The sequence below is a fragment of the Columba livia genome, chromosome 2 (assembly GCF_036013475.1).
Source record: "Columba livia isolate bColLiv1 breed racing homer chromosome 2, bColLiv1.pat.W.v2, whole genome shotgun sequence".
Taxonomy (NCBI): domain Eukaryota; kingdom Metazoa; phylum Chordata; class Aves; order Columbiformes; family Columbidae; genus Columba; species Columba livia.
In genome coordinates this window covers 69,595,983-69,623,730 of record NC_088603.1, presented here as the reverse complement: position 1 = coordinate 69,623,730, position 27,748 = coordinate 69,595,983, and the positions used below count along the sequence as shown (strand labels likewise).

General features: G+C 43.2%; 1 long non-coding RNA gene across 3 annotated transcripts in view; it reads right to left on the bottom strand.

Moving 5' to 3' along the window:
* LOC110366316 (uncharacterized) overlaps positions 1–27,748 on the bottom strand; it is a 97,514-nt gene that overhangs the window by 8,916 nt on the left and 60,850 nt on the right. Inside the window, exons 4-8 of one of the 3 annotated variants that reach the window (XR_010470260.1) lie at positions 26,059–26,177; positions 25,843–25,972; positions 13,138–13,253; positions 8,728–8,858; positions 6,652–8,315 (exon numbers count right to left, since the gene is read on the bottom strand). This is a non-coding gene — a long non-coding RNA (uncharacterized LOC110366316). Of the gene's footprint in view, positions 1–6,651; positions 8,316–8,727; positions 8,859–13,137; positions 13,254–25,842; positions 25,973–26,058; positions 26,178–27,748 lie in introns of those variants that run through there. The other 2 variants (XR_010470261.1, XR_010470262.1) reach the window with 2 other exon arrangements.

The following is a 27,748-nucleotide window of genomic DNA, read 5'->3' as shown; positions in this document are numbered from 1 at the left end:
TGTAGTAATTAGCATCGCAAAGCCTGTCATTTATCTAATAATCACAGAGTTTTGCAAACATTCATTAATTACATTCTCAGCAGCCTGGTCTCTTTAATTCTGCTGTTCTAATTTGGTGCCACAATAGCCACTGTCTTTAATAAGGTAATTACTAGCCTCACTTTAGCATTGTATAAACTGATAGACAATGAGATTGCATTAGGTGGCTGCCTGATTAAACACTGCATATGTGATAGAGAAATTAGGCCTGCATCTGACTCCTTCAGTTCTATTTTGACAACTAGGGTAATCTTGCTTTGTGATTCTATAAGTTCATCTAGGGTCTTCCTTAGTGCTTCTATATGGTAGCAGGAAAGAAAATAGCAAAAGCTTGGGACACGTGGTTGGTAGGCAAGTTAAGAACTACTTTTTTTACCACAGATTGCTCATGCAGGATGCTAACTGATGACAAATTTCTCATGGAAGAGATGCTAGGAGTCGAGCTGCCTTAAAAGACCATAGGGAGTAAGAAGTATTTGTGAGTAGTTCTGATGTGAAAAGAAACTAGCTGTAGGGGCATGTAAAGAACAGTTTATCCAGGAGCAGGGACCTTCGGGTTTAAAAAATGTGGTGGTGAATATGGGTGTTATAATTGCAACATCTGTAGTCACTATCACCTGGACAACTTTGCAGGTGAGCTATTTACAATTACCAAACTTGATGTACTTTGAAGAACAGAGAATGCACCCATCATAAGCTGTGGTTGGTAATGTGGGCAACAGATAGTCCCACCCAGAGGCCGGTAACCCATCATGCAGTTTCACAGCTGCTGTGGACCAATCTGAGACCACCGTGTTCCTGCTTGCTCTCCCCTTCCAACCTTTCTCTGCGCTTGTGTTCATGCTTCATCCTTTGTGCTGGCTCCAGTGGCTGTGAAGCCAGCTCAAAACTACCAAGAGAAGTGTAGTTTTCAGTCTGCTCTGTAACTGTAAAGTGTGGAATGAGGTGGGATGACATAGCCAGGGGATGAGAAGGCTGCCCTGGGTCTGAGCGGGTGAAATCACTGAATCATAGTCAGGATCATCTAAAGCATCCCTCTTGGAGATCCCATATGGCCCTGAATCAGAAATATTGATGTTTGGAAACTCTCATTGTTGCCCTTTATTTTGCACTTGGGAAAAATTATCATTTTCAGGAGCACAGTGCTACCTTCAGCTATGCGAATACAGCATCATCTTGGACAGAAAAGGGGTTTTTTTCCCTACTTGTTATATTGGAAGTTGGAAACCTTGAAGAAATCTACAACTTGCCCCTGATGTTCCAATGACTTGGTACAAGGACAGGAGAGAGTGTAGGGTTTAAAAATAAAATGGCATTTGCATACCTTGCCCTCCTGTGATACTCAGTAAAAGCCATGGTCTAACTAGCATTTATGACTTTTGAAACCTTTATCATGGAGCCTCAGTGGTGGCAGCAAGCTCAGTGTTCGAATAGCTACAGCATGCAGTGCGTTAAAAAACAAGGCTCGAATTCCAGTCACTGATGGGCAACATTCAAATGGCAGGGGCAAGAAAGGGAATTATTTGCTAGACTGTGATTTATATATTTGAAGATTAGAAAAAGGAAATAATATGGAAGTAACAAGTTAAAAAAACAGCTCTTTAGGCAATAATCACTTATGCATTGCCTTTTTTTAAAGGGAAAAACCAGAATCTCTACAGGTTAATGTACAAATGGGTAAAATGGGCTGGCAAGGAACTTGCAGTAGGTCAGCTGTAAATCAGCTGGTAAAAAGCAGAGTTAAGCTATGGTAGGATATACTGGCAAGCTGATGGTGCTTCTTGCAGCAGTTAATTTTTAACTATCCTTATGTAAACAGGTTTTTTTTGTCTACATGTGAAATTGTCTAAAGCCTACTGAAACCATTGAAATATTGTTTTCTTATTGTTCTGTTATGCTACTAAAAAAAAACAAAAACCTTTCTTCTCCAAATGTTCTGCACTATTCCCATTTTTGTCTTGTCTTTTGCCGCTTGAAAATCTTCTGATATTCTGGTTTGGGGTTTTTTGTTGTTTTGTTTGTTTGTTTGTTTTGTTTTCTTTTAATGTTGGATCTTGTGTCTATATTCTGCTACTGTTCCCAGTATCTGATATTACCCTTGTTGCTCAGGCTGTGCCAGGGTCTTTATCCCTACAGTGACCACAGCCTACAGATGAACCCTTACACAGAACAAGGCCCTGCCCCCTCTTCAAACTCATAGATTTGTGCAGCTATCAGGTATAATCTTGGCCTGTACGTTTTGTGATCTTACAATGAAGATGACAAAAAATATGTTGAAGGCAAATAATTGCTTTAAAGACCTAGAAGGCAAACATGATGTTAACAGAATGTGTAAATTTACTAGCTTCTAATATTGACATGCTGGATGGGAGCAGAGGACTTTGCTTCCTAAATGCTTCATGAAAGCTGAAACTATCATAATGGTAGAAAAGCAAATTAGAAAGCCTTGGAAGAACAGCTGAGGAGAACACACGAATATGTTGGAACAGAGAGTGCATCAGTCAGGAGCTCTTGGAAAAACTTAGGCTGGGAGCTTATGACATGATGATAGCAATATAAATAAATGAAAGGAAATTGCATGAAAGAAAGGAAGAGGGTTATCTGGATTGTCTAGAAAGTGGTTGACCAGAGTTTAGCCTAAAATTAAAAATGGAAAAAGAATCAGGCTAGACATAAGGAAAAAACTCATAACCTTGAGCATGCCTAGAATAGACTGTCAAACTGCAGCAGAGGCAATGACATGGGTGGGTGAGACTAGATAGGATAAGACAATAGCAAGAATAAAGTAAGGAAATAATCTTTGTGGTGTGGGCGACTGGAGTGGATGACCCAGCTTGTGTTTTTCCAGGGCTGGCAATCTATATATAGTTCAGGGGAGGCAGTAAGTAAAGCTCATGCACTTGTCCATGATGGTTGGCTATGATGACACACGGTGATAAGCTTTCCTGTGCCTCTGCCTAGTTTCACGGAGATGTGGCTCTGAGGGAGGATTGCCAGCCCAGCACTTGCCGGAGGTCAGGTTGTACAAACTACCATGAAATGGGAAAGAAATGAACCACCAGCCACAGCTGTGGCTGTCAAATCTTCCAGGCTATGGGAGTTTCATACTGCACCTGGAACAGTTGTCGTGGGTACCTACATTTCCTTGTACTGCCCAAGTCTGTTATTTACAGGTCTGTCATCCTTGCACCAACTTCATTCTTCATACATCTGCTGCTTTTAAACAAATCTTTTCACCTCACTCCATCTCCAGTGTGGTGATGCGGACTGTGCACCCCAGCAGATCATATTAATTTGGTGGCTGCAGGCTCACTAGTATCTGTTTCACACAAAAATATCACTTCTGCACCTATTTCTGTTTTGTTTTATACTCCCTACTGTGGAATGAGAAATAATAATATGAAAAAATGAAGGTTATGAGAAGCATGAATTTGCCACGCTGCTTTTTTCGTTTGCTCATGATGTCAGGGTTTGGGAATTTTTTTTCTTTAATTGCCTAAGATATGTGTTCATGAAACCTCAATCTGATTCAGAAGAAGGACACCAAAGGAAAACGTCCATTAGAAGACCTTTTGGCCCTTTCTGTTTGTTCTGCATGGGAATTTTTTTGTTTAATTTTGTAGCAATAGGCCCATACTAGGCTAAAATGAATGTTTAAAGGAAGTAACCCTAGATGTGCCTTCAGGTCCATTCTCAGCCCAGACATAAACAGAAGAGAGATCTTCAAATTCTCCTTCTTGCAAAGAGAAGGGGTCTGCATTTCTATCCTAGCAAGTAATTTTTCCCATACTTGGCATTTAGTAAGTTCTTCAGGGAGTTGCAGTTACGTGCCAGAAACATGCCGAAAGGGAAGAAGCCAGATTTTGAAATACTGCCAAATGCTACACATTTTTACATATGGAGGTACTCCCTGTGCACCCGATATTGGTGAGCAAATATTCAGGAGGTAATCCTCTTGTGTTTATGTGGCTCTTTACGTGGGAAATATTGATCCTGTCCCCTAGTGAGAGTTTTGCAGCTCAGAATAGACATCATAGATTTGGAGGAATTTCTGAGGAGAGCAAAGAAAGCTGAAGGCTGTCTGCAAACCCTGAGGATGGAAGAGATTGAAAAGGTGGCAAATACTTCCTTAAAATCAGAAAGTAAAAGGACTTAATGTCATGACACTAGGTCAGAAGTTGCTGGGTTTGGGTAGCAGGGAGGAAGGAAATGCTGTAGTCTTTGGGGCTGGGGGAAACATGTTTTCCAAATTTCCTGAAAAAGGGGATTTCCACAAAAAATTCAGAACAGAAACACAATGTTCAGGGAAATTTTAAGGCTTGTTTTAAGAGTGAGATCTAAGCTTCAGGACAACCAGAGGAGCCAGGGTTCCTGGAGTCTCTACTCTTCTGGCTGTGGCCAGCCCAGCAATAACCTACCCTGGAGCAAGGATCCCTGCAACCCTCAGCTCCCCAGCGTTATGTCAGGCAACCCAGCAGGAAACACCTCCGGGACCCAGTCCAGTTTTGCTTTATCAGAAGACTGTCAAACAGACACATTTCCCAATGACATTTTCACTGTGAATTGCCCTTTTCCAATCTGGTTTACTGGAAAATTCCTACCATGTTCTAGCTGCTATCCAAGGACACTGGAAGAAACTAAAAGGTAGCAAGTTCAAAGATGAGAAAAGGAACTATTTTCCCCTGCGTGATATGACTCAACTCTTGAACTCATCACTGCAGGTTGTCACTGAGGTCAGGAACTTACCAGGATTCAGAAACTGTTCGGAATGTAGGGTGATGATGAGCATATTTGTAATTCTATTACATAATGCTACAATAGTAGGTGTGGAGAGGACTGTTTAGGATGAGACCTTTATTGATCTCTCATGTTATAAAGGGATGAAGTGTAGTTGTATTACATATAGGTATATACTGCAGGGGCAATACCTTGTCATTTTCCCAAGTACACATCCAACAAGTTTTGGTGTTGGTCATCACAAGAGCAACTGTACTAGCTTACTGGGATCCCATCTTGATTTGATGGGAGAGGCTTGAATATTAAGCTTCCATATTAAGTGCTAAGCCTTAGCTTTGATGCATTGAAAATGTTAAATTCAAGCGTCCATTCTCTTGATGTTTTGAGTTGCCTTAGAAAACTAGGATTGTTCTCTTCATGTGGGGTTTGGCCCATGTTGTTGAGACAAAAGAGATGGGGAACGGGCAGCAAAGGTTTCTGGGGTGTTGAATCTGCACAGGGCAATTGTGGGTACAACAGGTCCTGGAAAGGGAGGGGAGTATGTGGGAGGAATCGGATGTTTGGCAGATGACATTTCAAATTCCTAAAGTGCAAAGACATGAGCCAGGTTTACGCTGACAGATGTTTCTACCTCACTAATTGTGCTAGCCAGGTAATGTCAGCTCTTCTAGCGTAGAAAAAAATCACCATCGGGAATGATTCACCTCATCTAATTTTAGCTGCTTAACACTAAGTCTAGTCATCCAGAGTCTCTATGTTCTCAGCAGAGAGAACGAAGCCTGTCTATAGGGTGATTCATCCCTTTTGCCTCTGGTATCTGTCATAAAATGGGTTGAATCATCCTCAAAAGAGCCCATCCCTTTCTACTGACTGCAGTGGGAGCCCAAAGACACCAGGTCATGCCAGATGCCTAGCATTGAGACGGCTCACCCCTGGGCAGCTGTGCTCATACCAGCAACAACAAAAAGTACAAATAAACCTCTTTTTTATGAACATGATGTAAATTGTACACATACCAAGGAAGAGAAGGTTGCCTTCAAAGGTACCCAGCTGATGTCAGCAAGGTTCCACAGCTACATTCCTCTTCCTTTCAGCTCTCAGACTTTAATCTGTGCCTGTGAAGTCCTCATCTACTCTCTTCAGAGAAGCAAGTAGCATCAGATAGAGCTGATAAAAATGTGAGAACATATGAGAGCATCAAGCCTGGTGTGCCCCAAAGCTTGCTTGCCTTGTCTCTGGCTGTGTTTGTTGGTCTAATGAAAGATATTGAGTGCGCCTTTAAACTTTGCCAGCCTCCTATCCTCACACCATCAAGGCAGCTACAAAGGCACCTTGTCCTCAGCTGATCTTCCATGAAGAACACATGCTAAGCCTGTAAGGAGACAAACTTCTGCTTTTAACACAGGCGCTTGTCTACTGGTACCTCAAGCCAGCAGGATTGCTTGCATCTTATGAAATGAGAACATGTGTAAGCATCTTGTAGTGGATCTCATTTTCATCTGAGAATGGCAACTTTTGAGGCTTTTTCACTTAACATGAGAGGCTACGCATCTACGAAAGAAGTACTTTGTGTGCAATTTCTTTTCCAGAACTCTGGAATTTTGTAAGAAAATCATAGGAAGCAGAAATGAATGACAACAAAAGTACGTGGTTCAATATTATTCTTACAATGACTGTTTAAAGCAAGCCAAAAATTCCCCACAGAACCTCAGAGGAAAAGCACGCAGGGAGATTTCGTATTTCGCAAATCCCTCATTTTTGGTGCATATGTCCAACATGTGATAGTGTTCTCTGTCCCATAGGCTTCTTACACACAGGTAGATGCTCATTGTCCTTCTATGGAAATACACAGTGAGTTGTGCAAATAGAGGCCACGAGCAGACAAAGAGACATCCATATCCCACCGGCGAGGAATGTGGGTGTGGATCGCCCTGGGCTCCAGCCCGGCCCCTCTGGGGAACAGCTTTTGCGCTGCCCGCAGAACAAGAACAATAACCACAGGAACATGCTCAGAGACCTTTGGGGATGTAAGAAAGAGAAAAGAAAAGAAAAGAAAAGAAAAGAAAAGAAAAGAAAAGAAAAGAAAAGAAAAGAAAAGAAAAGAAAAGAAAAGAAAAGAAAAGAAAAGAAAAGAAAAGAAAAGAAAAGAAAAAAAGAAAAGAAAAGAAGAGAAGAGAAGAGGGCGGAAGGGGAGAATCCCAGCATGGAGTTTAGTGTGACGATGTGTCACTCGGTGCTGTTTCTGGAGATAAACGACACATGGGGATGCTGACACGTGCATGTGGCATTTGCTCATCTGTCTGGATGCTCACCACAGAGGGCAGCTGATGTTGAAGTGCAGAGAACACAGTGGCTTGGGTGCCTCCCAAGGGCAAATTGTCCTCTGATGAACTGTGAAAGCCCCCTCTGACCTGTCACTTGGAGGGACATCCCTGAGCTGTGGGAAAGCAGAGGGCTGGAAATGCTGCTATTTAGGGGGTGTGTGGTAGAGGGATTGAGAAATCTGCTGAAGCACAATAATGTCTTAAAATAGCTAGTTATGTATTTACTGCCATCTGTCCATGTTTTGCTAGCCAGCTCGCTTAGACTTCATGCGTACCAAAGCAATTAAGTGCTGTGGCTTGTTTTCTTGTTGTGTGTAGTGTGTGTGCCGGCCTCCCACACACGTAGAGGTGCGCGCGTATTCCCCATGCTGTGTTTTGGAACAAACAGCTCAGGCTGTATCTTCTTGTGCAACAGCTTCACCCCACTGGCAATTTCTAAATCCAGACTGGATGTTTTCTTAAAATACAGGCCTTCCTCATTTAAAAAAAAAAAAAAAAAAAAATTCAGTGTCAGTAGCCTTTGCAGAGGGACCATTACACTAATCCATCTTTTGGCATCAGCAATGCATGAACCCGTACTATGTTCCACCCACCACAGCTGCTGGGCAGAGACAGTCTGCTCTGACAGCCAGGGCTGCCAGTTGCAGCTATGGCAAGAAAAACACCACCTGGTTTGATCAGTGGGATCTTATCGCAGCCAATAACAAGGCAGGGAAACGTAGGTAACTGGAAAAGAGTTGGATGTAGGGGTCAGGCAACGATGCTAATCAATATTGTAAGAACAGGTTGCCTGGCTGTTGGTCCTCATGTCACTGCATGATATTAGATGCAAATAGCAGGTTTAATGTTTTCAGGCATTGGATGCTGCTTGACTGCAGCAACCATTGTTAATGCTGCAACCTCGGAAAAATCAGGGCAGTCATTTAGTTGTTCTTATCTGGGAGATAACGTTTGCCTGTGGGCACTCATGTTTGAAAATATTTAACTTTTGACAAATGTCTTTCAGCCACCACAAACAAACAGACATCACTTTTCTCTTTTACTTCAATTTCCCCAGAAGCAAACAGTGGAAGTAAGCAAACTGTGATTTCCTTTAGCTCTGTATTTCAGACCTCAGCGAATGCAGTGTAAGTAAAGCCATTTTCCAGTGTAGATCTTCTTACTAGTTCTTTATGTGACCCAAAGCAAGCTATGTCACAGACTGGTTAGTGTACCCTGTATAAAACAAGCAAACAAAAAAAAGTAGAAATGCAGAGGTTTGTTGTAGATGACAAGTCTGAAAAAATATTTAAAGAAAGATAAAATTATTTTAAAAAAAAGTCTGGAATACAGACAAAGATGATTACTTGTTACTTGGTTTACTTATAGCTGTTGTACTACTTTACATACAGGGTAAGGAGTGATACTTTATGGCACTGTGGTATCACCACATTTTCCTACATGCTGAACCTCTGTCTGGTTGATTGGTTTTGGAGGGAGAGAATTATCTATGCTCAAGGCTGGTGTGTTTCATCATATCTAGTAAGTGTTAATTAATGTAGAAATGAATAAAAAACATCGCACTCAGCACAATGGGTCAGGTTAGAAAGTTTGGGAATAGTACGTAGGAGGGATTTCTGGGGCATACCGTAGGTGCCAGCAACTGCTTTTCATACCAGGCCTTCTTGGCACAGGCAGAGCTCAGCTGTAGTGGGGTTTTTTGTTATTGTTTTTCTCCAGCTGGAGTCTGGATTGTGTGTTGCCTGCCCAAAGCCATCTCTGTAGTGAAAAAGACAAGATGGACAGTCAGAAAGCATGAGGAAATAGCATTCAAAATCTTTACCCTTTTAGAAGAAAAGTGATGCATTTCTGCCAGCTCCAGCTAGGAATTAGCTTTTTCATTTCTGGTTTCAGCTCAGTTGTGACAGTGAAGGGAGCAGAGGTTGAGTGGGGTCTCTCAGCTACCCCTGTGGGGGGTACCTGCTTTGGGATCAGCATGGCTGTACTGTTGGGGCAGTCTGGCTTTGTGGTTCCTTACTTTCCCAGGCTCTCTGGGATTCAGTGCCTCCTCTTAGTCTGCTGGTGCTACCAGGTGTCTGTGCCACTACCCCAGGCTCCCTCGATCCAACCACTCAACAACCACAGTGAGAGTTTTGAGAGAGAGAGACAGACAACAAAACATTGCTCCCGGCCCTGCATATTTATTTAACGCTTGCTTTTTGAGGCATGCAACCTGCTGACACCCTTCAAAGTGAGTGACTGACTGCCTTTCTCCCGTGCTGGCAGCCTGGAATGAAGAAGCCACCTTGCCTGGGGGGACACCCGTGGCTCTGAGTGACAGGCCTCCCTGCAGCAATAAATCTGCCAGCTGGCTTTGGCCGCTGGACTGGGATTTGGGACAAACACGTGGATACCCACTGTTGGCAGCTGTCTCCATGGGCTGACTGGGCTACAGGAGCTGTGGGCAGCTATGGGAGCCGTCCACAGGGAACAAACAGTGGGTTTTGGTTTTTGTTTTTTTCTTTTGTCCTCTTTAAAGCCTTCAGGGTCCACTGGATCCTCACTGGTGGCTGGAGCTTGTTGTAGGCATTGAAAGGCAGCCTCCAGCCAAATGCACACACAGCTCAGATGTTGTTATACAGGCAGTGCTACTTGACATTGCCAATTATACCCAGCCACTCTCTTATTTGCTTGCTTGCTTGTTTGTTTATTTGCTTTGAAAGGAGAGGGGAATTCTTTGTTGTATTTTGTAGCTGTAATTTGATTTGTCCTAGCTTTTCGTGTGCTGTTGAGACAAGCTGAGTGGAAATTCCAGTTACATGCTTTCATCTGTTCCCCCTTGGCATGCAGGTTACGGGAACAGGGCTATGGGCCCATTGGCCTACATGTCATTAATCTTCTGGGAACAATGAGAAGAGAGCATTTGAATGTGTCTTGGCTTTTCCGGCAGGCTCTGTCTGAAGGACTTCTCATTTATAGGGCAAGAATAACAAAACAATAAAAGGAATCCTTGAGAGGAGAGCGTGTGTGTCCCTGGGTGTCCATCAGCCTCTCTGGATGGGGTCTGCATCCCAACACCAGGAATGAAAGCCCATCATCACAGCAAGGGGCAGGGGAGAGGGCTCCCATTCAGGCATCCAGAAGTGAGAAAGTTGAATAGATGCAGCTTTTGATGAAGAGTTGTGAATGCAGGGTCAAGCGTGCCCCTCCCCTAAATGTGTCCTGAAGGCAAGGCAGAAGGATGGCATCTGCAAACACAGAGGGGGTGCAGTTCATTGTGGCTCTTGCTGGAGAGCAACCATTAACTCTGCACCTGGCATTTCCCTGTCCTTGCTGCTGCTCACTTGTCACGTTTACCCAGTCAGCTCTCCCATACACTCTGTGGTGCGGGGTTGCTATTTACTTAAACAGTTACTGGACTAAATTCACGGGAAGCCAACCAAGACAAGGGCTCTAGGATCAGGGATTCACCAGGGATTCACAGCTTCCCCATTTCAAGTGCTGTTTCCATGCAAAACTGGGTTTTAAGATGGTATGTTCCAGCTTTCCTTTGCAGGCATGTGTATTTTAGTTCATCATTTAGCCTAAGGATTTCCAGACTTATTGGTGGAATGGGTGTCTGATGAGACCTCGGGCTGTTCATTATAGGGCTGGACAGGCAGCAAGATTTCTATTTTGAAAAATATTTCAAGGTGTTGATGTTTGTGTCAAAGTGCAATGAAACCAAGACACTCCCCAGTTGCTTTTGCCAAAAAAAAAAAAAAATATGGAGGAAGAAAGGAAAAATAATACACACTGCACAACAGCCGACAGCTCAAACATGCAGCTATTCACTTGAAAAGTGGGCTTGTAATCTGGAAGAGCACTCTACAATCAGCCAGGCTGGAGGTCCTTTTCTATGCCCAAGAGAAAAAGAAGTGCTTTCTGTATTCCTCATCAAAAAATGAGCAAAAACAATAGGTCACTAAGCTTCAGTTTTGATCTACTGCCTTTTCCAAGGGAATACCACCTCCCTTTTTTTAATCTTCCCTGCCATCTCCAATTACAGCATTTTTTTTGCATGTTCTCCACTGTGGAAAGGATAACAGCTGATCTGCTGCTCTTGGAATTGCTTATCTTTTTTTCCAATGGGGGAAAAAAAAAAACAAAACACACCAATAGGAATTTCAGAAATACATTAAGAATATTTTGGTGTGCAGCTTTCCTTTGAGAAGTGTTGTGCCTTCAAATATTAAATTTCTGCTAATCCCACAGTGGATTAGTAATGAGTTACAGGGAAACGTCCTTACCTTTCTGGAAAACTGATGTTCTCGTGCCAAAAGAGGAAAGGGGTTGCAGAAAGATGATTTACTGAGGAGAAGGGACATATGCAAGAGAAACAGATCATGCTCAGCTGGACTGGCCAGCTAGGAGGGAAGCAGCAGCTGGAAGTAGGAGGACAGGCTGGCTTCCATGAGTGAGGTCTGAAGGGCTCTGCCTTTGGGAGAAAGCCCTGGGTGTTGCCAGCAGCTGTCTTCAATGTCCTTCATGATCAATTCGGTTTATGGGACCAAACTGACTATCTCAACGTTACCATCTCCTGCCCCCTCAATCTTTAGGCATGAAGAAGTGCACTCATGTTATTGTTCCATATTCCGCGTCCAACAGTCAGTGCTGAACCACATCCAGCTTTTGTCCGCTTGCATCTGCACTCCGGTCTGCATGGGTCAGGGCAAACTGAAGTGTGAGACCCACAAGTACGGTTTGTCAGGGTGGTAATTTTAAGGTTTTTCCAAGGTTTTGGTGAGGCTTTCTGAGAGACAAAGTTAAGAAGTGGTCTACAAGACAAGCTCCAATAAGCTCATGTATTGGGTGCTCTGGCAGTGTATGTAGAATACATAGTAAATATTTCTGATAAGGAGATAGTAACTAATAGATGCCAGAAACTTAATTGCATGTTATTGAAAGTTTCATCAGTGCAACAATTAAAGGATTAGACCTTACTAACTTGAAACTTCCTGACTGAACGGTGCATGAGAATTTGTGTTCAGAGGGGAACTGCTGGGAAAATACCAACTTACGTGTCAGTAGAAAAGCTGGAAAACATGAGTGTCTTTGAAATAAAAAATGAATGGCTCGACAGAAATGTGTATTTTAAGAAAACAGTAATTCATATGCTCTGCAATTTGAAAGATTAAGTGGACTTCCACTTTATCAGAATTAAAGTACTGTAGCTTCACAAAGAGAAATCCCATTAATGAAGCAACATATCTGAAGGTTCATAGTGAAAGGGTAACTGCTAAAAAAAAATAATATTGTATTTCAGCATATCTGCAGGAAGCCAGGAAAACCCAAGTATCTTTTAAATTCAGTTTGAGGTTTTATAGAAAGTGAATTCAAACCCAGTATTTTACAATTGCTGTTAAAATGGTCTCAGGAAAACTGTTAATCTTTGTTTGTATCAAGGAAAGCAAGAGTGCCCCAGCTGTGGGCATCAAATCCTCCACAGGAGCCAGCTTGCAGCTGGAAAGGAACTCTCTTTACCATTAATATTTCTCACCCTTCTCACCAATTTCATAGTGAAAGAGGGGGAATCCAGAAGAGAGCCTAGCCCAGCAAGTGGCTGGTAGCATCCACTGTCACCCCCAACCAAAAAAAATGAAGGGCAGAAGCCTCTGATAGGTCTAGGTCTGGAAGAAGCTTGGCAGCAATGAGTGTGACTGTGACAAACACCTGCTTGGTGCAAGCCCTCATCTCCACCCTGTTTATTGGGTTCTTCTGGGACATCCAAGCCCATGCAGACCCAGCACAATCTTGTGTGCTGTTATAGCTCCAGGTTCAAACTCCTTCACCGCCAGCTTTTCAGCAAGGTGTTGAAGCACCGCTTCTTGCTGGCAACATGAGCACCCCATTGCTTGACTTTCTGTGCATGGGAACTACTCCCAGCAATTTCCTCCCCACATCCTTACACCTTAAGATGAAGATGGCCATTTCTCATCACATTACATAAACAGTCTCTGAAGGGCTAAAATTCACCTCTGTAAGCAGCAGCATTTCTTAGATAATAGCACAACCTGACCTGCAGTTTCCTTTTGTTTCTTCCTGCCTTCCTTTCATCCATCTGTGGTATTTCATCTTGCACTCGGTTTGGAAAGCTTTAAGCGGGGCTCCTTGCTTTGTTATATGTTTGCACACCTAGCAGAGAGTGAGAAGACCTGAATCATGACCATTACTCCTGGACAATACTGCATTACACACAAAAAAACAGCAACAGAGAGATGAGGATTTGTTGATACTTGAGCTGTACTCAGCATCCCCAGCCTTCCCGAGAAGTCACCAGCTGAGTGCTGATGGGGTTTGGTCCCACGTGTGGTGGAAGAGGTTACCTAGCTCTGAGAAAGTCAATTAAATCTCAGTACATCTCAGCTCCTCAAAGACATTTTAGTCCTCCTTTGTGAACTGTTTTACTGTTTGTGGTGATGGAGGCTGCCACACGCTGGCTGCTATGGAGACAAGGCATAGTGAGGTTAAACCCAGAGACGTACTCAGAACTATGTGTAATGGTCCTCCTATTGTAAGACAAGAGATTTTCCAGCCATTCAAGACTATGGGGAATATATTAGCGTGTGTGATGTCTATATGTATTATACATTTTTTGAATGAATTATAACTTTATTGACATGATTCACCACATTGTTTCAGTGACCTTATGTTTCTCTTCTATCTGCAGTGCATGAGGAAATAATTTTATTCAGTAAAGAAGCTTTCAAGCAGGGAATCTTGTATTTCCTTAAAACTGTCAGAGGAAGGCAGGATGTTTTGAAATGAATGCAGCAGCTTGGAAACAGAAGAATACTGCTTTTATTTTTTTGCAGGTGTCAATGTGCATAGGGGAATAGTTGCTAGCAAGAATTTTTGGAAGAAATTAACACCTCCCAGAAATGCCTTGGGCCTCAGACCAGCAAAGCAATTAAGCATGTGCTCAACTCGGAATACAGCCTGTTTTCCAAGTCACTTATGCACATAATGTTAAACAGAGGCTTAATTACTCTGCAAGATCATACAAAAGCAGGGGTGGAAAGGACCTCAAGAGATGACCTAGAACAGCCCTGACAGCTGTTTCGATAATAGTCCTCCAATGACAGGGTTGGTACAACCTCCTCTGGTAGCTCGTTCCAGCTGCTGAACTATTCTTCAAATGAGAAAGTTTTGGGGGTTGTTTTGTTTTGATTTTCCAGGCAGCTAGCTCTGTTCTTAATAAACAAAATTCTCCTTAGCACAGAGAGCAACTAAGCTTTGTTCATTGTGTAACACCCTTCTTCCATGCTGCAAGGCCGACAGCATCTCTCCTCTCTTGTTCTCTGCTTGCTCCTCTTTCTGTAGTGAATAAAGACAGTTTCTCCAACTTTTGCTTGAATAACATGTTTTTCACATCATGCTATCATCCCCATTGCTCTCTTCTGAACTCACTAGTGCATTGATCTCATCCCAAGAGGGGATTCTAGCTGATTCCCCACCAATGTCACACAGAGTAAGCTGATAGCCTCATGTTTCACATCCAGCCCTCCTGTTGATGTATCTTGGAAAAAAAAATTCATCCTCTGTTTTTTTATATGCGTGTTGAGTTTCTGGTCCTTTGTAAACCCAACATGAGTACTTGGCCTTGTCACTTCTCTGCTTATTCAATCTATTTTATTTGTGTATTCAAAAATCCCTCATCTTTACTGTATTTCGTACTGATTTGAAACCCCTCCCAAACTGGATATTCACTAGATTTATAGCTAGTGCTGCAAGTGCTGTGTCACTGTCAGTCCCTGGCTCTAATGAACGAGATGAATAGAGCAGAGACTAGAATAAATGCACGAAGGACTTCCTTAAATGTCATCCTACCTTGACAGTGAATGACTGATAACTGGTGTCCAAGTGCATTTTTTCACTCTGTCACTCTGTGGCAAATTCAATTGATCATATTTTCCTATTTTACTTCTAAAAATATTGTGTAGGAAAATGATATCCTGCCTTTTTCTTAATTACTAAGCTACTTACCCAGTAAAATAATTCGTCTGACATGCCTTGTTCTTAAAACATACAAAAAAAAAATCTGCTCTGGTTGATAATTGTCAACACATTGTTCTCTTGGGACTATAACTTGGCTATTTGATTATTTGTTCTATTATCTTTCCATTTATCAAAGTTAGGCAAATTAGTTTTGAATTCCCTGGCTCCTCCTTTTTCCTCTCTGTAAAGATAGGTTCTCTCTCGGCCATTTTCCAGCCCTCTGGGACATCCTTTTTAAACCTTGAATTCTTGAAGATAATCACAAACAGCTCAGTCTGCTCTGATTAGTTCCTTAACTACAGTAGTGTGAGTTTCATCAGGCCTCATGAACTTGAAAGAATTTATCTTATCTAAAAATTGTTTGTACAATTCTTTTTCTATCTTGGTCTTTATCACCTGCTAAATCAATTTCACAGTCACCATTTTTTACAGACTTGAACTGCGTTCTTGGTTTCAGCCATTATTTCTCCTGTTTCTCCAATAAATGACAAGTTCTCCTGAGTTGTCCACTTGCTTCTGAACATCAGGGAAGCCTTTTACACCCCTTGCTAGTTGCTGTTCATTTTGCGTTTACATGCTTGTGCTGTTCTTCCATGTTCATTCATTGACTTAAGCCTGCACTTCCACTTCTACAGTAATGTCATTGACATGGAAGTCTTCCACAAGCTCCTGGTGCCGTCCTACTGCTATTCAACTATACTCCCTTTTCTCCCCTGTGACTCAGACTGCTTTGTAGCTGTCCAAATATAGGCTTGTGTAGTAAATTTTTGCACTTCTTTCCTCCAGAATTTCTTCCTGCAGTACCTGACTTACCATTTCTATGGTGCTTTCCAGAAGCTGGTGTTTGTTTTGTAGTTTTTACTCTTTTTCATGAACATGAGCGTTTTGTGACCAATATCATCCCCTTACATTTTAAGGTTTGCATTCAATTCCTGGTTACTCAGTGGCGCCAAGACTAAAGAATGCAATCCTACCCAACGCAAACGCCCTTTTTTCCTTAGAAACAAAAGTTTTTGCCATAGTATTCTAAGAACATGATGAACTATGTCCTTCCCTATCTGATTAATTACTCATGTAAATTTCCCCATCAGCAAGTCTTTACTCACCTTGAGATTGGCAGTGACCTCAGCCTGGTTCATGTTCTGTGGGTACTGCCTTGTATGCTGAGGTCAGGCTTGGCACTATTGGTTTCATTGTGGAATTCAGGAGTCTGTGAATTAAACCTTTTATGGAGTGATAATACCTCTGATGTCTTTGTGACCCAGGTACCTTTCAGTATTAAACACGGTTTTGTTGATGCTTTAGTTCCCAAATCCAGCAAAGACTGCAAAGCGTTCAGGCATCTGATGGTGGCCAGATGCCCGATGGTCAGACCATTATTTTTTTTCTTCTTTAAATATGTAATTACATGTACTTAATTAGATGGACTTCTCTGTAAAAAAATTAACACTCAGATGGTTTGACTGTCTTGAATACACTGGGCAGGTACCATCTTTGTGTTGTCTGGAAAGCTGGAACCCTCAGATGTCATTATTAACATCATTAAATAATCAGAGAGTCAATAATAGTCTCATCCAGAGCATGAACTGGTCACACTGCAGAGGATCTACCTTCAGTCATGCTGCCAGTCTGAGTCAGTATCTCTGTCCAATGTTTTTTTATTTTCCTATCTGTAAGGAAATGGAGAGGCAACCAAGGCAGAGAGCAGCCAGGAGAGAGGTGTGATCCTTCCCAACCTCTGCACCTCCTGCAGAACAGCTCTTGTGTTGCGCAGATGCTGCAGTGGGCCAGTGACCTACCAGCTCTGGCGATCACTTGAACCCTCAGGCAGGGGCGAAGATTTTCCCAAGACAAAGAGCACTCCCACTGAGGAGTAGGGGGCTCGCTGTGCTCCCACTATAATTTCTGGCCTGAACTTGAGTCTGTCAGCAACGTACCCAGTAGCTATTCTTAAAGCACTTCTTTCTTGTATTTGTTGCTTGCTTGATCTATTGAAGCGATGGCTGGCACCTCTGCCTTGCCCAGCCAAGGTTCCTGGCCCCGTGCAAATCCTTAGAGTCCTGGTTGGCTTTATCAGAAGTCTCCCCTCTCCTGTTTAACGAGTGCCATGGTTACAAGCACCGATAGACTGATGATATTCACATGCAGGAAACAATGCAAGGAAAACAGGATTTGCACGGCTCCGGCTGCACTGGCCCAAGAATTGCAGGAAGTGATTGTACTTTATGAAACCGTCTGTGCTCCGCTAGATTGTCTATAGCTTTTAAGGTCAAGCCATAGCACACGGTGTTTGAAATGCCCTTTGTAATAACGAGGACTGTTTATGAACCGGAGTACAGGCTGTATTGTTTGCCCTGGGCTTTGGTTAAAAGGTGCTATATTTCAGCCTGTTTTGCAGGATGGCACGAGGAATCTATCATGGGCCTTTCTGGCATGGGCTTGGGCTGGGTTCAAAGGGGGAATGTCCATCATGTCATCTGAAGTATTCCCCAGCATGCAGAATGTCACGCAGCAAGCGGGGCTGCCCACTGCCGTGCAAAGCCAACAAAAGAGCTGGGAGGTTGGAAATTGGGAGGTCCTGTCAGGGTCCCAGGGCGTTGCTCCAGGAGCTTCCCACAGCAGCCGAGCTGCTTCTCAGAGCGTAGGGAGGTGTGAGCACCAAAATGGATGTGCTCAACCCAGGGAAAGGGGCAGAGCAGCAGTCCAGGGAACCATAGCCCCTGACAGGTAACTAGGAAAGTTCTGGGAAGCAGCCGTAAATTCAAGGTCCCTCCTCTGCTAATTCCCTGATCCTTTAAATTGCAGAAGCACTGGCTGGTGCTGACGCAGGTCCATGCAACTGGGCTGCAAACAATGCGCTACTGCAAAGCACGACTGTATTAGAAGCGCTCAGGCGCTGTTTCTAGTGCCTGTCTTGGGTTTAACAACATCAAGGTTAAAAAGCACAGTGCACAAAGCTCCAGCAGTCAAATCTACATGGCTCAGACCTGCTCCCAAAAAAAGGGGAGAGTTTTCCAGCAGATCTCTTGCTTTATTTTGCATTGAAAGCTGCAAATCAAAAAACCTAGTTGCTAGCCTTCTTTGGGCCAAGAATATTGCTTTTTCAAAGTAGGTTGCTTGTGAAACTTGCCAATCATCCAGAAAAGCTGTGTTTAAAATTAATTACTGCTTACCAACACCTTGGCAGTGAGGGGGACTTGTTTATGTGACCAGTTGTGTTCCTGCTGTAAGGAGTGTAACAGGCTCAGGACCTGTTGGTATGGCCACTAGTGACAATGTGGACATGTCAGAAATATCACAGATGGTTAGTGACTTGCAGAGGCCATGGTGGAATCTGGAAGCTGAGAAGTGTCCTCCTTGAGCCGTGAGTCTTCAGTTAGCAATCACACCAGATGGCAGGTGAGTAAATACAAAACAGCAACCTGAGGGATGTGCTGGGACCTGTGACAACCAGCAGCATGCTGATTCTTAAGTACAGGTTTAACTTGATCAATACAGAGAGGACCCTCTGGTTGTAACTAAGATGCAACATATGTGAGGGAGGAAGGGAGAGAGCATCAGCAGGCATTGGGAGAGGAAGATGGGAACATGGTTGAAATCCCCCAAGGAGTCACTCGGTGCCAGTGTTTTACTGGCAGAAGCCTGGCCTGTGGACGTACAGACTCCAGCAGCAGCACCGGGTGAGGGGACACAAAATCAGCGCCTGCAGCAGCCGTGAGAAAAGTCTCAACATGTTCTTGCTCTGGTTCTTTCCTTCCCTTCCCATGATCATGTGCAAGGAAAATAATTTACCCCCTTCATGAGATACAGCAGGGGCCTTGGGGCAGGTAAATTGCCTGAAACTTGTTCTAAACTAAGCAGTCTGCTCTTCGTCCTGTTTGTTTTGCTGTTTCTACATCAGAGGGGTAGATCTCCTGGCCTTGGAACAAGGGAAATACTTTGCTTGGGCAGACAAAATCTCCTCCCTGACCAGGGCCAAACTGTGGAGAGCCAACCAGCCAGCCTGGAGTACAGCACTGTTTTCTAATAAATAAACTCAAGAACAAGAGTTAAGGGAACACATAATTAACATTTGTGGCAGATGCTGAGGGATGAAACACTTGCTTTTGATAGACATCTTTCATATCCCTTCCCATTGCTCCTTTGAGCACTCTCATTTGTCTTCTTTATCCACCTGGTGAATCTTGACCTGAATTTAAACTGCGAGCAAGTCCAGAGCAGTAACTCAGTTTGTATGGAGTAGTTGTACAAGAGTGTGTTTGCTGAGCTTCAGCTGGACCTCCCTGTTGTCATTGCAGCACAACTAATAGCTCCAGCTGCCAAGTATATACAGGCAGGGGAAGGCATCTGTCCCAGGCACCGTCAGCTCAGATACCAGACTGGTAAAATCCTTTGGTGCAGGTCATATTTCCTCAGGGGAGAAAGCTGATGTACCCTTTGCACATCTCCTCCCATCCACCCACTCCAAGCCCTTCTAGGCGTCCAGAAAAAAATTGTTCTGATTCATTCCCCTTTGTCTTTATCCAGATTCTAGTACTTCATGGCACTGAAAATTTTAAGGAGCCTCACCAGCAGTCTGTATATATTGAGAAGAAGGGGCAACAAACCTGGACATCAGTGGACTATGATAAGTGCCAGGTCCTGGGAGGCAGGAACTTCTAAGGGAGCTAGGGACAAACGCCACAAAGTTTAGGGATGGGACAGGTAAGATATGGTTCAAGTTAAAACTAACAAACAAAAAAAAAATAGAAACTGGAGGTTCTTCAAAATATTAGTCACTTCAAAAAAATCTTGGCATGCATGTATCTAGTGTGAGCAAATGTAAGGATCTGAGCTTATTTTCATTGTTTAGCAGCTAATTATTGTTAAAGTGTTAGACACTGTTTGGACACAGTGCACCATACCCTCCAGGGTATGTAAAACAGAAAAGTAAAGAGGTGGACAAAGCAAATCTTAAATGTGATGTTGACTTCACTGGATCCATTCATATGTCTAAGATTAGTCACAAGCGAGCTTTGCTGGATGAAGGACAAAAGTTCAGTTCTTTGCTGGTAGAGCTCTGTTTCTACTAAGTCCCTGGTCATCCTTCGGCAGGCGGTGAAGAGTTTATATGCCCTCGGCATTGTTCATTACAGCAGCTCTTGGGTGGTTATTCACAGTTTATCAGATATGATCACTTGCTCCATTTCCTATTGGTTTTCTTCCCGGAAAATGGGGAGCATGTACCCAGGAAGATGGTGACCACATTCCTAGAGTGAATACATGAAACTTCTGAGGTTGAGAAATGTTTCCTTGTGTGCTGTACATGTGAGTAATATGGAGAATGACATCCCGAAAGCAGCAGAGCACCTGTGTCTATTTGGACTCGCTTCTTGGCCCTTTTCTCTTTATCTTCTTAATATGATCGCCTTTGCATGTTTGATAGGACACACAGGCATATAGGGGACACGTGCTAAAATGTGGCACACTCCCACCCTAACGACAGAGATTGCCCCTGCTTTTATTTACCAAATGGGAAGCTGGTTGTCCAGCTTGGACTTTGAATGTGGAATAGCTACTGGAAAGACCCAAAGCAGTGGTTAGCCAAAGGAATAATTTAAGCTACTCATATACAGGTAACTGCTAAATTAACTGGAACCTATCAGGGAAAAGACAGCAGTGCCAGACTAGGACAGATGATTTAAAAGCGCAGATATGCAATCCAATAAGCTAGGAATTTGCAGCTTAAGGGGGAAATATAGCAGAAAATGTTTAAAGACTAGGAATGTGTAAATGAGAAAAAAATGAAGAAGAACCAAGGTCTAGAATACACTTGTTTGAGGAGTATCTGGAAAAACTGGGACTTCCTAAATTACGGCTAAATTAAACCTCTTTGTAGGGAGAAATATTTTTATCAGTCACGAAACAGAGGTGATAAAGCTGCCAAGGAAGAGAGAAAAAGAGCAACAGGGCGTAGGATGGAGCCTGTACAGAATGAGAAGGAGTACAGAGCAGGTTGTCAGAGGAGCTCCTATAAGGAGCAGAAAGGGAATGGAGCCAGTAAATTATATTCTCAAGATAAAAAGAAAAGCGTTTTGTAAAGTGCAGGATAAACCTCTGTCCTGACATTCTGCAGCCAGGGTTTTTAAAAATTACTTGGTCCTGTACAGGTGTTTACAGACTCTGACTACACTAGATGCAACCAGTATTTTTATAATGAATATAAAGTCCCAAATTCAGGGGCATAGTGACAGACACAGGTTGGGACCAAAGAAGTAGCATTGTGATTGCCTGCCTGGTGGTCTATTTATACACAGCTCTGATCCCTTGCTCTCTTTCTCTGCTTGTCCTGTCCACAAGGTGAGAAAATTGTGGGGCACCCTTTTCACCACCCTTCCCCATGACCATCCCAGGTGCTCAGCTTGGGGACATCTGAAGCCATAAGTGACAAGTAGATCCTGCGAGATGATCTGTAGTTCCTTCCAACCACCAGAGCACAGCTCTCTGGAGAACATAAGAATAAATAAATAGAAAGGACAACCCGACATTAATTACACAGGAAACTTTTGACCACTTTGGCTCCCTACTTGTAACAACAGCTTTTAAGAACTCTGCCATCAAGACTAATTCCAAGGTCAGCAGATCATAACCCTTTATCAAATGAAAAATATTTGCCTTCATAACCTCAGCACAGCTTGTGTGACTGGGCAGGAAGTTAATTTCCACCAAAAGATTTGCTTGTTTGTTTATAACGAGTGGCTAACATTGGTGCCAGAGTCTGTACTGAGACACCCAGCTACATGGCTCAGTTTTCAAGTGTAATGCACTGGATTGCTGTTATGAACAGGACCAGTTACAAGTGAAAATCAGCCTGTGCTTATGAGTTGCTTATCTAATTCAAGAGCTTCACTCTGGATTATAGTATTTTCAAAACTTTGTTTTGCTTTTCTTACAGTATTCAGAATAATTGACACCATTTTATTTTTGAAATACAAAATTCAAAGAGTGTTAGTATGTTTACAATTTTGATCCTTTGCCAAATATTTCTTTCCTACTGCTTTTAGTTTTTATTATAGTTTCTTATTGTTAACTGTTTGATTTCAACCAACACACTGAATTTCTAGAGAGTTATGTAAATTTCTTACCAGCCCTGGCATTTCACAAATCTTCAGTGATGTTGCTCTAATTTTAAATATTACAAAGAATTTGAGATTCTTTTTACTTACGTTCTGGCATTCCAGCTTCTTGGACACATTCAGGTGGCGCTTTCAAGATTTTCCCTAAAGCTGTGCAGGCATCCTTTCTCTAAAGGGAAACTAAATAGCTCACGGTCCCAAGAGCCCAGAAGCTGAGGTTTTAATTAGGCCATGAACTATTTCCCAACTCACAGTTAAAGTTGGCAGCATTACAGACAATTCAGAAGAGATCGGACCAAGGTATAATTGAAAGAACAGGCTGTAAAGCTGAGATATATATTTGCATTTAGACTGCTCTGCAAAGTGCTCGGGTCCAAGCCCAACACTTAAAGTAAATAAATAACCAAAAGAACAGTATGTTTAAAACCCAGCAGGAGTGAAAGTGCTTTTCTCTGTCTTTTATGTGAAAAGTTTGCACAGCAGCCAAACACAACAACAACAAAAAAGCCTCAAGAAAAAAAATTTAAAAAAAAAAATCAGCAAACAAATGGCTGCTAAAAGAGACATTTACCTAAGACTCCTGCAACCTGAAAGAAGTCCATGGAGAGGTTTTTTTAATGCATTTTAGCCAAAGAGTGTGGACAGCTTTCAATAAACGTGAAAAGTTGAAACCCTCTACCACCATTATATATCACCCTGGCTTAACGAGAAAATCCCTAAAGTATGTTTGTTGACGGACTTGTAACAATTGCAGAGTTAATGCTGTTATTTACCACCACTTCCCCCTCCCGTTTCTTTTCTTCGTCTTTTTCCCCTTGACGGTCTCAGAAGCTTTGCCCCTATGCATTTTATTTGCTGATTGATTCAGCTCAACTCTGGTTTAATCCAGAACAGCAAGAGTAAATGAGGCCCGGGTTTCTTTTTTATTATGATGACTCTTTTTTGCAGGTACTGTTTGTTTGGAGATTAGGGAGGCCTGGGGAAAAGGGGTGTTTGAAGCATGTCTCCCAGGATGCCTTATTAAAGGATGGCAGTTTCTTATCACTTCTCATCACACAGCTGTGGCCTCTTAATTCCTGTTGTTTCTCAATATGCATTCTTTAAGCATTTCCATGTTGACAGTGATATAATTTGTGGTATGCCCTCCCCCCTTTCCCTTTCTGTTTTCATCTTATCTGATTTGTTATTGAATTTTTTGTTGTTGTTTTGGGGTTTTTCTCTGAACTTGCAGGAAGCTATTTTTAAGTTTCAAAAAGTTTTAAAACGGAAGATAAAATAAAAATGAGGTCTGGGTGGAAGAATAAGCAGCAGATTTTGGGAATGCTGGCAGGCGAGAACACTATGGACTCTGGCTGCTTTTCAAGGAGGATGGCCTAGTCTTAAACGGCTGTTTTTAAGACCAAAATGCAGTGCACATGCAAGAGCAGTCTCAAATGGTTCTGAAAACAGGAGGTGATGAGGCTGCTTTAGATAACGTATGAAGTGTATAAAGCAGAGGCTCAGAGAACCAGCAGCTGCAAGCAGCTCCAGCACAGCAGGGCTCAGAGCTCCTTGGAGGGCAAAGATCCCTGGACAAAGAGTTGGCAAAACATGGCAGAGAATAGGATAACCATCAGGATGGCTAATGGGCTCCCACTTGACACAAACCACAAAATTTCCTCCTTATGTGGCTAAACCAGAGGCCCATGCTGGAGCAGTGTGCTCATTTAACTGGAAAGGAAGAATCTGAAGAGGTGGAAGTCATGGCTAGCACGTATTGCTCCCCTTGGATTAGACTGTCCTGAAGGTGATCCTTGATCTCCTTCACCTGCACTCAAAACTGCCGTTTTGATTTGCACAGGAGGCTGAGAGATAATCACTGGAGGTCATTGTTTCATGCTCAAGTACAGACTTAACGTCCAGTGTCAAGTGGCCAGGCTAGTCATGGCCACTTGGAGTTAAGGGAAGGAAGCCACAGGAATCGCAGAATCACAGAATGTTAGGGATTGGAAGGGATCATCTAGTCCAATCCCCCTGCCAGAGCAGGAACGCCTAGATGGGGTTACACAGGAAGGCGTCCAGGTGGGTTTCGAATGTCTCCAGAGTAGGAGACTCCACAACCTCCCTGGGCAGCCTGTTCCAATGTTCTGTTACCCTTACTGAGAAAAAGTTTCTTCTCAAATTTAAGTAGAACCTCTTGTGTTCCAGTTTGAACCCATTACCCCTTGTCCTACCGTTGGTTGTCACCAAGAAGAGCCTGACTCCATCCTTGTGACACTCATCCTTTATATATTTGTAAACATTAATAAGGTCACCCCTCAGTCTCCTCCAAGCTAAAGAGACCCAGCTCCCTCAGCCTTTCTTCATAAGGGAGATGCTCCACTCCCTTCATCATCTTTGTTGCCCTGCGCTGGACTCTCTCCAGCAGTTCCCTGTCCTTCTTGAACTGAGGGCCCCAGAACTGGACACAATATTCCAGATGTGGTCTCACCAGGGCAAAGTAGAGGGGAAGGAGAACCTCTCTTGACCTACTAACCACTCCCCTTCTAGTGCTGCAAAACCTCTCACAGCAAGGGAGGAGGGCAGGACAAGGACCTTTTCTCCCTCTGGCACCCTGGTGGCTGTTTTCCCTTGAGGGGCTGCATGTGAACCCAGCTCCAAGTTTCTCGCAAGCACCACAGGGACCCTTTGGAGACTTATGCAATTTCTCTGGAAGGTTATTTGCTGTTGAGTTCTCCTTTTTTCAGTAGCTCACCGTGTGTTTAGGCATGAGAAAAATCTTGCCTCACCTCTTTTCTTAGCCCATGTCCTCCCTACCTAGTTATATAGTACTCACCATGACAGTATGAATGCTAGGAGTAAGAAAAGAAGAAAATGGGGATCACTAGGAATATACACAGCTCACTGACAAAGTAGTTACTGTTACCAAATCAGTGACTATAAGAAAAAAAATGTTCTTCCCCTAAAATTACCTGATGGTCCCACAAGCCACCTATTACACTGGATATAAATTAAATAACAATCTGTAATAGAGCCAGTAAAGCTGCTAAAGAAAGCACCCAAAGAACATTTCAGACAAAATAAGGAAGAGTTTTCAATGGCCAAGACATTACAGCACCATCTGAAATTCCCTAACGTGTCTGTCCTTAGAAGGTCAGCATGGAGAAATATCAAGCAAAGCAAAAACAGACCTGCACAATAGAAACAAATACGCATACAGAGAAAGGGAGTGACTTGGTGCTTTTGCATTGTGTACCCACAACGTGCCCACATTTTCCTTGGCTTTGCTGCTGTTTTGCTTCCTTCTAGGCATTGCTACTCAAGTTATCTTCTGACCGCTGTGGCCAAAGCAGAGCAGTGGTCCCCTTTGTGGTCTGGAATTTCTTCTCGCACTGGAGTAGGGAGAGTTGGCTTCTTCACTTTGAGATGTCTTCCTCCCTTCCCAAAGTTTACCTACTAAATTCTTTCTTTTTAACATCCCAGCATGACTCTGCTGTCACTGTGACAGGACTATTAGAAACAGAGAAGATCCTGATGACCAGGATCCTGTGTGCTGATGCTCAGGCTGGTTTTGCTAACACTTTTTAAGGGTGAAAAGGCAAGCTAAACATCAGGCTTATGATTACTCTTACCTTGGGCCTTTGGTCATGCCTTGGCATGTTTGCTCAGGTCAATTGTTGAAGTACCCTGCTGTTAGAGCCTGGATTTGCACTGTGGAAACGGGATCAAGGGCTTGTAGTTGGATGAAACAAGGGGATGACACTGGAGGAGGGAAAAAGAAATCGCATCCTATACACAAAGAATCCAGAAAGGAGTGTGGCAACTTAAATGTATTTACTGGTACTCACCTAAAACAGAACATGCCTCTGTTTCTTTTTAGGGCTTTTTTATGAGAATTTTCCATCTGAAGAAAAAACTGCAGTACCTCAGAGTCAAGGGATTAGGTCCTCTCTTCTGGTTTCCTTCACTGTAAAAAAATAGATACAACTGTTAGATTTTTTTTATTTTTTTTTTCTCACTGGCCCTGGGATCCTATACAGATTTCTAAACCTGAGAATTATAAAAAGTTACCCTGGAAAGGTGCCTCAAGAGATCTCCTACTGCATCACTCTGAAGTGAGTTACTCTCCTGTATATTTCACAGAGAGTTTCTTGGTCTGTTTTCAGTACACCTCGGTGTTTGTTATGCAAGGCTAACCACACGGCACCTTGGTTGCTTCTCCCAGGTCGTGTGTGCCAGCCTTTTGTCATTCCCCTTGCTCAGCTCTGGGCCCAGCCCTTGTCCCCTCTCTCCTCCCTGAACCATGGCTTCCAGCTCCAGACCCAGTGCCCAAACTGAGGCTTCAGCAGCACTTGGTGGGGGACAGATTTGAGGACATTAATACAAGTGTTGTGAGAAGCCGGATCTGAGGCCACCCCCAGGAGACTGTTACTACCCCTTCCCCGCCTTGGTATTGATGCTTTGGAGACAAGTCCCCTACGCTTTTTAAAGATGCAGAGACTCAGGCATCAGGATGCTCTTCTAGACACATACGGCCAACCGTAAGTACTGATAAAATGCCAACTAACCTCACAAGCATCTAGCTGGGTTGTCTTTTTTTTTTTTTTCTTTTTTCCTTATGCTCACCTTTCTGTTGGGGAACTCTAGGTTTTTTTTACGTCCATTTGGTTGGACGACACAGGTCTCCTCTGAGCAGATATCATGCCTCAGTCTTGCCAAGACTAGTAGAACAAGCACTGCCCTGTCTCATTTTACATGTTGAAAGGCTGTTTTCAGGTATCCCCTCTGTTGTATTTTTTTCTACACTTTCCATATTTTTCCTCTTATTTTCCAGTTCTCTTACTGTGAAGATATGTGGGCATAGACAGTCTCTCCCAAAATTCCTTCTAGGCAAAAAAGAGGACACTGCAGCATAAAGGGTACTCACAGTTGCTGCTTCAGACACAGGCTCAAGTTCTGCATTATGTTGGTTTCCACATGTGCTGGCCCGTGCTTTAACCACCAGGTTTTTCAGTCCCTCAGAGGCACCACCCCTTCAGTCAGGTTGCACAAGGATCAGCTTTTCTATGAATTATTTTAGAAAGCTGAAATCCAGGACAAAGACTGTTGCTGCCAAGTCTGCTTAAAAAGAGATGTTTATGTCCTTGAGGGAGCAAAGCTGAGGCCACATAGTTTTGGATGATTAAATGGCCTTGTTATTTTTCTGACTTCAGAAGAGTCTGTTCTTAGGCACTGTGTTTTGAGTGGCATTTTAGGGCATTGTTGGCTTTTTAGGGTTCAAAATCAAGAATAATGCCAGGAGGCTGGACCAGCAGTGGGTCCTGAACTGACTGCATCAGGCTGGCTTAGGGTATGACAGAGCTCACTGCCGTGTCCTGGGGAGGTTACATCCTGATGGCAGCCACAACCTGTATCCCACAGGTGTTAAATATCAAACCAGCAGGTACCAGGGTACCTGCATAAGCCAAGCAGCAGCTGCCTGTCACACCACGGTGTACAACACCACAGCCATGGCCATGGGAGTGTGGGGTGCACTTG